The 12,773-nt window shown below is 36.2% G+C and overlaps 1 protein-coding gene across 1 annotated transcript in view; it reads right to left on the reverse strand.

Annotated features, from left to right (window-relative positions):
• LOC150085560 (uncharacterized) overlaps positions 1 to 7,358 on the reverse strand; it is a 67,371-nt gene extending 60,013 nt beyond the window's left edge. The window contains exon 1 of the mRNA XM_090374111.1: positions 7,129 to 7,358. The gene's annotated coding sequence lies outside the window, so the exon portion shown is untranslated. The remainder of the gene's footprint in view (positions 1 to 7,128) is intronic.
• Between the last annotated feature and the right edge of the window lie 5,415 nt (positions 7,359 to 12,773).

The raw sequence follows: 12,773 nt of genomic DNA on the forward strand, positions 1-12,773 counted from the left end.
GTATTTGTTTGGAAATAATATACAAATTTCTTCCAATGCGGGTAAGAGCTGCTATTTTCTTAACTTCAGGACTGTAGCTGAGCAATGAAGCGCCAGGGTACAGAAGTACTGTATATTCGTTTGAGTGACCGTGGTTCAAGCTCACTAAATACGGTGACGTTCTCGTTTCTTTCTCTCTCTCTTGTGAATTCCTCTGACGATGCGTGGTCGTCCCGGAGTATAAACCAAAAATGTATTTATTTTAAAAAGATCGTTATTATGAGGTCGTTAAGATTTCCACCAATTTTTAAACGAATGTGTAGTACTGTACGTTATAAATACATACCGTAAATTATTCAGTAGCTTCAAAGCAGATAAGCCTTTGAAACCTCGAAGCTCTCAAAAATTGAAATTAAAAATATTTTAATTTTCTCAATTTTTCAAAATGCACCAAAGTCGTCATTTAGTTGGAAAATAGCATTTGGTTGTTTCACATCGATAGCTTAGATCATAATGTACAACTGTTGCAACTAGGGGAAACAGAAAAATTGCCTACTCGAATATGATACGAAACTTTACAAAATAGTTTTTCAGTGCAATTCTCCTTCCCGTGTCTTTTAACTCTCTTTCTCTCCGTTTTTCATTCAGTGTTGAAATTTTGAATGAAAAACTGGCAAACAAATCTGTGGGACACGTACTTACAATTTAGAGACAGCGCATTAACGTGAGTAGCCTTAGCAGATTCCCTTATGAAGCCTACACGGCGTACGAAATACATATCAGTTTTTATAGTACAATAACATGTGATTTTTTTCCTTTTTATGTTTTCTTTTCTTATATGCCACTCCGGTTAATTCACCGCTGTTCCTACATAAAGTTTTTAATTGTTACGATATATAAATATTTTTCTTCATTCTTCTGAGAATGTTATGTGGTTTTTGTAATTTTGACATATCTGGGAAATAGCAGCAATATTTTATTAGTCATTCCCGAGTTACGTAAAAATCGACTTACGTAAGAAGTCTTGGAACGTATCTCGAGGAAGGACTGTAATGTTATTGGGTTATATTACCAGTACAAACAGTTTGTTTATGACAAGGTTTCTACACTGAGGCAAACTTAGTGTGCCTCAATGTGCTTGTCACAAGAATACGCCTGGCTGCACAAACTTAAGATTCTCTTAAGTTTGTGCAGACAGGCGTATTCTTCTTCTGTGGCCTTCTTCCACAACCAGGGCCGTGTTATCATGGCCCTGGTTAGACATGGAAGAAGAATACGCGTGTTAACGTGGAAGCGCCAGTTTTCGTGGGCTCTAAAATAGATTCTTTCTAGCGCTTTCAAGTAGTGGGAAGCGGAATTTTCTTGTTTGCATCCAGTTGCTTAAATCTTGACACGACCCTGCATATACTCCTGTTCCGTTTTGTAAAATATCAGGTGTTATTGCATTGATAAATGGGGCAGAGAGAACTGGTCCAGAACAGCGTAATAAAATAGCGAATTCTCTCATATAAAAGCAGTAAGTAAACTGCAAAATTAAGTGATTAAATTTCTACACATGCGATTCATTTTTTAAATGACATTTAGATTGTATATATATAGTGAATGTTAATCTGATTCTTCTGAATGAAGTACAAGAATGCGGAAATTGTGCAAGTCGTGAGAATAGACAGGTGGACTATTTGAACGAGAACAATGCTAGAAGGCAAGTCTGTTTAGGCTAAATGACCTGCAAAAAAATAAATGCTGCAGAAGAGTCAAGCGCTTGATGCTTCTCAGTATGCCTCAGAGAAAAGGTTGAGTGACGGGATGATACTAGAGGTCTGAAGTGGATTTTCGTGACATTGAATTTAAATAAGTTACCGGGTTACAATGGATGCAACAGATATTACAGGAGCCTCTAAAGATACCTAAAAGAACGAGGTGGTATATTTATGTATATTTATTTTGCATTACAAAGACTGAAAGCTGGATAAACTGGAGGCGGCCTGATAGCTGTTCGGAGGAATTGTCAATTCAAACTAAATTAAGGTAAAAAAAAACTGATTCCACATTCATTTGAATGTGTTGTTAGAGTGCAGTATTCAGTTATATACACATTCTTTAGAGAATGTATTCATTAAAAGTAAGCACGTTTGCATATTTAACTGAAAATATAAAATTAAAACGACTTTAAATTGTTTAAAAATCTAACTACTCTCGCTAGTTTGTATGCAGTATATTATGTACAGATCGTAAGACCATAAACACGCTGTAATGATTAGCCCCAATGGCTCACATCTGGTGAGTATGGGCTTGGCACACCCAGGGTCCTGAGTTGGATATCATCATCCTTCTCTTTATTGGTGATTCCTCTCTATCTCTCTCAGGGTAACTCGGAAATTTTTTTGGCTGGTGCAGCATAAGCCTCGGGCTTCCTTGCACCATATGGCCAATAATAATTACATTCTCTAAAATTAGGTTTATATTGTATATACAAGTGTTATTTACATTTAGTGCGTTTTAATTGTTACAGATGACAAAAGTTGTTAGAGTTTGCTAAAAATGGTGTTCAGGTGTACTATTACAATAACTAAATGAATTTTTGACAACTGTCACTAAGGTGCACTGCCACAAATTTTCTTGGGCAGGAAGGAGGAAAAAAACAGGTCGATTGGGACAACTGACTCTGTCCTCCTCCCCGCCCGCGAAGTTTATTTAAGCTAGGATGACCAAATGGGGAAACTGAGTTTCAAAGCCTAAAATCCGGGTCAATTAAAAAAATAATAATTAAAGGACAGTGAGGACTTCACATGTTTGTTCTATAAATGGAAAAAATATATATATTTATAAAAGTGAAAGAATGGCTTGCTTAATGTGTCGTAAAAATAATTACATTAAGATATTTGAGGAATTAAGCTTTACTGCTATTCACACTATTAAGTCAATATTTGAGGAATAATTAGGAATAAAATAAATCAGGATCCAAAGGTTTTACTGCGCAAACTTTGTTTTGTACATTTTCCATTTTAATGGTTTTTACATCCATTTTTTTTCGTTCATGTGACCATTGAATATTTATCTCTGAAAATATTCTTTCACTATTTCCATAATGTACTGGAATGACAAACAAAAAGATATATAAATTTTTCTATTTCCGAGGTCTGCTCTTGATATGCAATCTTTGAAGGAAACACCGACCGTAACAAGATTTATTAAGCCGGCATCATTCCTCTCTTCTAAAAGGAATTTATTACGAAAAGAAAAACTGACTAAATAATAGCCTTTCGTCAATTTGAAATCCCCTAGTAATATTTTTACACATATTTCGTACTTCATTCCAAAATGGAAAACTTTTGAAAGCATCCATTCCATTAAAGGGCTAAACCTTTCAATAAATTAAATATAATAATAATATATAAATTACAAAATATTTAAGGGTTTAGTTCTTTTTCTAGGCATTTGCAAATTGTTTATGCATATCAAATATTTCACATTTTATAGATTCATTTTGAATATTGCGATCATTTTAAAAATTTTCCAGAACTTTTTTCCTTCACTGCGTAATTTTAGCATTTCGATTGTTGCTCTTAATTCACGACGTTTGTCATGAAAAACAGTTTTTTTTTTATTTGATTCCACTGAAAACGTAACAAACTGCACAACCAATATCAGAACGAATACAGAAAGCCGATCGGTGTTTTTGATCTTTGCAAAAAAATTGATCAAATTCTATATTAATACTAACTTCGCTGTAGGTGCAAAAAATTAGCAACGAAGAAGATAATTTGTAATTGCCTTGTGACCATCACACTTTCCTTGCTTCAATATTCGTTTTGGGTAGCACGTGATCAAATAAATAAAACAGGAGTCAATACAGCAGTTGACCATACTTCCTGCATCTTATTCCTTCGATCACCGCTCGTGTCTGAAGAGGAGAAGCAATGAGTAATGAGCACTTGCGGCTAAATACACACACGAGATTCATACAAGATGCGACATGCTTTTGCCTTTTTTTTTTTTTTTTTTAATTTTACGAAAGAAGAATTTACAAATTGACATCAGGGAAGTTAATATAAAATTTTACGTTTCGGTTAGGAAAAAAAAAAAAAAAAATCGGCCATCAGGCTTGTGAAACAGCTCTCTTACCAAAAGTGCTCTCAAGAAAAACAAGGAAAAAGTATGGTAAGGGACTATTTGATCTAAGAGCGAGTGATACACAGCAAGTCGGTTTAGTGGATATATATATATTTTTTTTTTTTTTTTTTTTTCGTAAAGGGGGAAACATTGGAGAATCTTAAAACATTTTAAATGACCAAGGTTATTTAACTAAGGTTAATAGGTCATTATCATGTCTAATTCAATACGGCTAAAGAACAGAAAGAGCATTTGTAAAATGTAAAAAAAAAAAAAAAAAAATGTTGAGCTGTTTTTCTTTTCGAGTACTCCAAGTGTAAATAAAATGATTTTGTGCGCATATTGGCTTTCACGGTCCAATGATTACTTTGAAAGTGTATCTTCCAACAGTATCGGTAATCTTGAAAACGGATATCCATATATTTTTATCCTAGTTATCTCAAAAAAATGAGCGTAACAAATATCCAGACAATTTTTTATTAATAAGTCAATTTCCATGAAGGAATGCCAGCATCAACGAAAGTTTAGCATAGATCAACGGAAACTGAAATTGAGGAAGCTGCAGAACGTATAACGTGCAGGCGTAACATCTTGTTACCAGGCTTCTGAGGTCTACGTTCGAATCAGCAGGAAGAATTTGGAGGCATCGTCAGTTATTCTGGGTTTTCATCCCATCCCAATACATGCAAATCGGCTTGTGAATACGCCAATACAAACATAATACAATGACACAGCGAGTCTAAAAGGCTGATGCGCCATAAAAACCAATGATGACCTATAGTAAAAGATGTTGGATTAAAGTAACAAGAAGTCAAGTTAGTCTGATATTACTTCTTGCTTATGACTGTGCGGTATAAAATATTGGTAAATAAGAACAAGCCGTGAGAAATGTGAAGTTTATCAGGCATTCTCATGTTCGTTATTTATATTATTATTTTATTTTTTGCTTTCCAGGAACTCCGGTAAGGAACTGAGAAATGCGCTCAATCAACTTATTTGTTCTAAAAATGTATATATAAAATCTTAGCAAATATATGAATTTAATGAAAAAATTGCAACTTTCACGTTTATGGATAAAATTTCTATTTCAATGAAAATTCATACTCTATTTTACGAAGAAAAATAGGAAAAAATAAAGTTTTTTTTCCCCTCATAAATAGACATTTATGGCATATTTCCCTAACATCCAGGCTTTAATTATTACACAAAAAATCTGAAAATAGCAATAGCAAGGCCCGTCTAAATCACGTAGGACAATAATTCAAATGCCAAATATCAAAACAGCACACCTCCCTACATGCACGCCTCCTCCCCTAATGGAATTTTTGCATATATATGGTTTTAATAATTCATAAGAACATACATTTTGTTCTTTATTAAATCAAAAGTAATAATATTAATGCGTAAAATGATTCAGAGATTTAAATGATTCACTTGTGTTCTACAATAATTTTCTACCATTCTATTTTCCTTAAAAAATTATGGCAGTTTGGAACCTTAGTATTAGTTGTGGTAAATGATCAAGAAAGCAAACTTATACAGCATCAGTCAAAAAAACCTCCCACATCACCTGTCCATTCCCTCCAAGTGTTTGTTGAATTTATTCAAACTATCCACTTCCATAAAAACAGATGCAAGTCTGTTCCAACAATCAACCACTCGCTGGCTGAGGGCAAACTTCCGCACATCTGTTCTACAACTATCCTTCCTCAATTTGTATTTATGTCCCTTCATGTGCTTAGTCTGAGCAAAAGGAAGAATCCCAACAATTGAGCAAGCTCAGCATTGTGCTTGCTCAATTCCATTCAAAGCCTTAAAACACCTCATCAGATCACGCACAGGTACCTAATCTCCAGACGCTGCAATTTGGAAATCTGAAGCCTTTCTTGGTAAGATCACCCCTTTGTTCCCCACATCACTTTTGCCCTTCTCTGCATTCGTTCAAGCAGAAAAAAATAATAATAAATAAATAAAATAAAATAGAGCCTATTCAAAAACATGGATCTGCATTTTCACTTGGACAAAGCTTCCAGAGCCGATACTGTAATAGTACACGTTTCTGGTGGTCTTTATGCTAGTTAAGCGAAAAGTTTAAAATTTGTTGGTTGCTCATCCAAAGCGAGAAAAAATGTTGAAAAGTTATTTAGCTTGAAAATTGGTACAGATTTATTATTATTATTTTTAAATGAAACCCAAACACGAGAGGTATTAGAACTTCTTTAGCTTAGTACTTGTGCATGAGTAGAAGGTTAAGAAAATGAAAGAAGATATTTGTTGACATTAGAGTTAAATAACATAAACATAGTATAAAATTACTATTAGTTTGTATTTTTTTTTTAATTGCAAGCCTCGTTTTAATATGTGCAATGTTTTATCCAAACTTGGGTAACCACCAGTTTGTTATGGCAATTGGGTTTCGATTGCACTGATGGTCACTGGGAACATTAGTTATAACCTACACACATATCACTGTAATAAACGCCCCAAGTATTATTATTTAAAAAACAAACAAAACATTTCATAAGTAAAAGCGTATTTTTATAAAATATGAAGTTGCATGATATAAAATAAACCGCAGAAAATTTCTTCCCGCTTTTGTGTTCACGCATTTCACCTTAACATCCGCAGGTCTTACGAGCCACAGATAAGGGAAGAAGAGAGATGAAGCTGGTCGTTGTGGTCGCGCAGTAAAATATTGCACAAAAAAAAAAAAAAAAAAGAGTATTTTCGGGGAAAAAAAAAAAAAGCTGCAGACATCTTTGCTACATTACACTACGTTTATATTGAAAACGTAAGGGGCTTCGATCACTAATATACCAATGTTTGCATTTTCAAAATACATCATCAAACAAACAAAGCGGATATTTGTTTCTTAATGGTTTTTACTTTATGTACTAACAGCGCCAGTTGTTTCTGTAATCTCTTCAATAAAAATTTACAAAGCGTGCGTTAAAAAAAAAAAGTAGCAAACAGCGGTATATAAAAACAAAAATGTAAGCATTAAAATACAAATATACAAATAATTAAAAAACTTACCCGTTGGATGGGGAGAAAAAAGTTTAATTACTAAGACATATAATCCCTTTCAATTACTACAAAATCTGAGAATCAAATATCAGTGGAATATTCACACACTACAGAAGTGTACGTTTAGGCGCACCATACTGTTGAATGAAATCACGTATTCACGTGTTTGTAGCACCGGCTACTTGACTGTACACTAGACGCGGACTCCAGGCTCGCAAATCAAGGAGCAGCAGCATGTAATCCCAGCCCTACTGATAGTTTTGTCTACAGGTGTTCCAAGCTGACACCAAAGTAGATACATCATTGCGCACGCGCCAAAGAGTATTCCATTTGCTCCGATTCTACGTGTGCAATCTTTTTTTAATTGTGGGAAACCTTGAATAAAAATCATTTAAAATTTCAAAACAGTGTCATGAGGATGAAAGTATGTCACTAGAAAGTGAAGATTTAACAGTAAATACGACGATAGATGTTACGAGGCATAAAAAATCCATCTCCTGCTTATATAACACATATTACGTAATATGCGCAATAAAATATTATCCTCTTTGAGTTCTTCTTTCACAACCGGAATGAACGAACTATCGTAAATTTTTGTAAGAAATGATCAAGATAGTAAAAACATGCTTTTTTTTTCCTTTTGCGATACTTCTAATTATTTTTTTTATTTATCCAATTACGTTCACATTTTGAAACATGCTCCACCGAACTAAAGTACAATTCACAAAATGGTATAGATAAACGTATACCAAAAATTGGTCAAGAAAAAAAAAAAAAAATTCATATTATTATTAGCTAGATGGTGCAAGGAAGCCTGAGGCTTATGCTACACCAGCCAAAAAAAAAAAAAAAAAAAAAATCCCCAAGTTACCCAGAGAGAGAGAGAGAGAGAGATTCAAAAGTAGAAGGGAATCACCAAGAAAGAGAAGAATAATGATATCCAGTTCAGGACTCTGGGTGTGCCAAGCCCATACTCACCAGATGTGAGCCCCTGGCGTTTATCCATTGGTGTTTAAAAGTTAAACAATAAAGTTTATTTTATTAGTAAAACTCGTGATGAATTAAAATAAATAAATGAAAATCGTGGTTTACAGAAAAACTATATATCAGTAATCATTTGGACTAACCAAATTAACCTGTATTACTTTTTTCAAACTAACAAACAAATGTACTATATATATATTCACCTTCATTTTGTTCATCCCCCCCCCCCGCAACGCAGTCCTTTTAAGTGCCTATTTTATATTGTACAGTGAAGTGGAACTGGGATTTTGCGATCACCAATGTTACGTACGTTTCTTTATTTGGTCTCAAAGAAAATTCTTGAGAGTTAAATGTTTTTATTTAACATGAGAATGCCACTTGCGTGCATTATTTATCAACAGACAATAGCAAACCGTCATTTTCTATGAAAATTTGCGCTTTATGATGAGCTCTCACATTGCGAGAGCTCGTCATCATCATTCTCAGGATCTTTCAAATTATGACGTTGTCTTCACGAGTTGTCATGAAATGATGGATTCCCTTCCGATGACGTGACAAATATTACCGAATAGTTGTAGGCAAACTATTCAGGTCAGTCATAAACATTGTGTATTATCGTTGTTTTAGGGGGTGAAGTTTTGTCGATGTCCATTCAAGAAGCCACAATTCTGAGTAATTTTTTTTTTACATTACAAAGCGTGTGTAAAATTTCAGTAGTGCCACTTTATATCCAGCAGTCCTCTACTCCACAGTATCCAGCAATCCTCTACTCCACAGTAGTAGAGGATTGCTGGATAGACGGTGGCACTAATGAAATTCCGAACTGTAGAGATATCATTGACATGATGTGGTTACAAAGGAACTGGATGCAAAAAATAATTTTGATATCATATACGTGGATTTCAGGAAACCTTATGATACTGTTGCTAATGGAAGATTACTGTACAAATTGGAGTAGTATGGTATTAAGGGCAAGTTGCTACAATGGATAAAAGGATGGTTGTTGAGTGGGAGAAGACAGAGAGTGCTAATCAATGGATGCTGCTTTTTGTGGATTAATGTTATTAGTGGAGTTCCCCAGGGTTCGGTGTTGAACCCACTGTTGTTTTGTATATTTATCAATGATAATGATGAAGGTATATCAGGCTTAATGTCCAAGTTTGCAGATGATACAAAGATTGGCAGAGTTGTTAATGACAGCAATGCCAGTGTGCTACTGCAACAGGATCTAGAAAAGTTGGGCAGATGGGATAAGAAGTAGCAACTGAAGTTTAACAGTGACCAATGCAAAGTACTGCATATGGATAGAAGTAACCCCGGAGAAATGTACCAACTGCGTGGTATTGCACTTAGTGTGGTAGATAATGAAAATGATCTGGAAGTAATTGTACAGTCAGATATGAAGTTTTCTGAACAGGTCACGGGGTATTGTCAATGATATACATGAATTTTGCTAGTAGGGAAAGGTGATTATCCCTTTTTACAATGTAATGGTCAGGCCACGCCTTGAGTACTGTATATAGGTGTGTGAGCTCTCATTTTAGGAAAGATGTGGAGTTGCTTGAGTGAGTACGGAGAAGGGCAACAAGATTGGTAAGGGAAACAAAAGGGTCCTCTTACCAAGAAAGTTCTGCAAATTGCAGCGTCTGGAGATTAGGTACCTGTGAAGAGATCTGATTGAGGTGTATAAGGCCCTGAATGGGTTGAGCAGGCTCAGTTCTGATGGGATTCTTTCTTGCTCAGATTACGAACCTGAGGGAGCATAAATCCAAATTGAGGAAAGACAGTTGTAGAATAGACGTGCAGAAATTTGCTTTTAGCCAGCGGGTAGTTGATTGCTGGAACAAATTTCCATCTGTCATTGTGGAAGTTGATAGCTTAAATAAATTCATGGAAGAGGTGGACAAACGTTTGGAGCGAATGGATGGATAAAATGGGAAGGTTTTTTTTTTTTTTTTTTTTTTTGCTGATGCTGTATAAGCTTGCTTTCTTGCATCATATGCCACTACTACTACATGGAAAAGTGGTTTTTGAGAGCCAGCAAAGCTTTGAAATCCATTACTGCAGAACATCTAGATGGTCACGAAAGGAAAGCTTGCTGCCAAAAATAATAATGTATTTTTTTATAGTGTTAATTTTAAAGGGGCTCCCCCCAACTGTGCATCAGGCAATGTGATGAATACAAAACTCTGTAAAGACCAGATCTATGTAGGTTAGTGAGTATTTTTGCAGTATTATTGTGTAGGGTTGTGCTGTTCATCTCACCTCTTAGCCTAAGTGCCAGTTTTCACACAAAAACCTCTAGATTATCGTGCAGCACATGAGAAGGTGGGCCAGGCAGTAGGGAGTAAAAAAGCACTGGTGGGGCAAGCTCCGTAGTAAGGTGCCCACCTAGTTGAAAGGGGAACCAAAAGAGGACCCCCCAGAGTAGAATGTCCATCCTACCCCGGGGGTAGGAGTTGATGGGTGGCAGTGGGGTACCCACCAGGCAAAGGGTTGGGAGAGTGAGAGAACAATCAGTCCAGGTGGTAGGAACGAAATAGGGTAAGTTTCAGTGTCCCACACCTCGCCAGCTAACTAGCAACAGCATGGTCTGTGCTTGGATAGGCAGGGAGCCACTATCTATGGCCATCTGAGGGAGGCAATTTTAACCAGTCATAATTCTTATTCACTCTCTGCTCTTATTTTGGTTTTATAATTTTTTTCTTACGTTTTATGCTATTATTGTGCTTTTTTTCTTACACTTTCTATTAGGCAGCCTCTCCCCCCCCTCACATCCATCTTTTTTCTTACACTGGGGGTGGGGGAATGCAGTGGTGCATCATTTCTCCATCAGTGATGACCTTCTGTGGTGTTTGAATATGCTCCTTTGTGAGAAACTGTTGTCCTCAAGTTTGGTGACCAGACAGTAACCATAGATATTTCACACTCACAGACACTCTCTCATTTATTCTGCTAGAATTTGTCTCATTTACTCAGTTCTTTCTTACTGCACTGCTTGCCCCAGGCACTTCAACTTACTAAACTTTTCAGTAAGTTGAAGTGCCTTCAACTTTTCGGCTAAAGTGCAGCCCCCGGCTATAGATCTTGCAAACCAGGCAGTTCCAGTGCGTGTGTTGTTGTTAGTATATAGTTAATATTGTGTTAGTATTTCAAATACTAATATTGTTAACTAAGTATTCTTGCTTTTTTTTTTTTTTTTTTTGTTAGTTGTTGGCACATCGGCTTCTGTTGCCATAATGCACCTCCCAAAGTTTTTTTTGCATTTTACTCTGATTCAAGCCCAAGGCGGGATTGGAACCCGCAACCTTTTGGTTGCCAGGCAGGCACTTTACCCACCTGGCTGGCCTGAACGGCAAGTATTCTTGCAGCCAATTTCATTCATTCCTTCACTCACTTCCATTTTTACACAAAGTTAGACAGAGTGACCCAGCATTCACTCTCTGCTGGGTCACTCTGTCTAACCAAAACTAACATTTATTCCCTTTTACCACAATTCCTATTTCACTCTATCATTCAGTGCCCAGCTCATTCACTCAGTCTTTCACACTCTTTCCTTTCATTCATTCTTCTTTCAGTCTACCTTGCATCCGTTTCTACTAGCTTACAAATATTATTCAGCTAAGCTGCTTCCCTGGCTGCCTGTTTATCTCCCTCCCCTATATGTTTATTTGTTTGGAATTTACCTACACAGACCTTATTATAATAATAAGGTCTGTGTGGGTAAATTTACTTGGAATGGCTTTACCCCAGTGAGGATTCAACGATTAGCTCGAACCAGTTTCAGAACAAACAACTTGTGCCAATGTCACACTGCTCCAGTTTGTTCAGCAGTCTTCCATGTGCTACAGTATCAAAAGCCTTTCTAAGATCCAAATATATGATATCAAAGTTATTCCCTGCATCCAGTTCCTTTGTGACCACATCATAGAATCCAATCAAATTGGTCAGGCAAGACTTTCCCTTAACAAAACCATGCTGTGTCCGAGCTATAACTGAAGTCTTGTCTTATCTGGATTTACGTAGAGGCCATACAAGGACAAGTAGTTTCGAAGGTCAGCCTGCTTACTATTAATCTGAAGTTTCCAGATGGGAAGAATTCCACTCGATGCTGGTGAGCATCTTGAGATCATCAGTGTATGATATAATATCATGCTACCCGTGGGTAACTGGGACAACACCGATAATAAGAGACTGGAGTGAATTCCGCCTTGTGGGATCCCTGTCTCATTGGTCGTTCTGGTTACTGTCTGGTCACCAAACTTCAGGACAACAGTTTCTCATGAAGGAGCATATTCAAACACCACAGAAGGTCACCATTGATGGAGAAGTGATGCACAAGCAGATCCATTAGCAAAAGAATATTAACAGCATCAAAAACAGCTGAATGTCAATGTATGTTGTCGTCATTTCAACTCTCTTCGAGAATGGCAGTTGTAATTGACATATTGTAAACTCCTTTGATCTTGTGGTCGTGCCAGGGTAGAAACAAGAATATGGTTTGCTATAGATCTTTCTTTCATGATATAGTTGAAATTATGGGCTATTCAAATTATGGAACGTGCGATCTTTTAACTTTTTGTCCCTCCATACTGCTTCGTAACAAAAGATGCACCCACCGCCAAACTTAAACGAAACTATTTCTGAGCCATTATCGGTACTATTTTTAC

The sequence above is a fragment of the Mastigoproctus giganteus genome, chromosome 5, assembly GCF_048544385.1.
Source record: "Mastigoproctus giganteus isolate SK-2022 chromosome 5, ASM4854438v1, whole genome shotgun sequence".
Classification (NCBI taxonomy): domain Eukaryota; kingdom Metazoa; phylum Arthropoda; class Arachnida; order Uropygi; family Thelyphonidae; genus Mastigoproctus; species Mastigoproctus giganteus.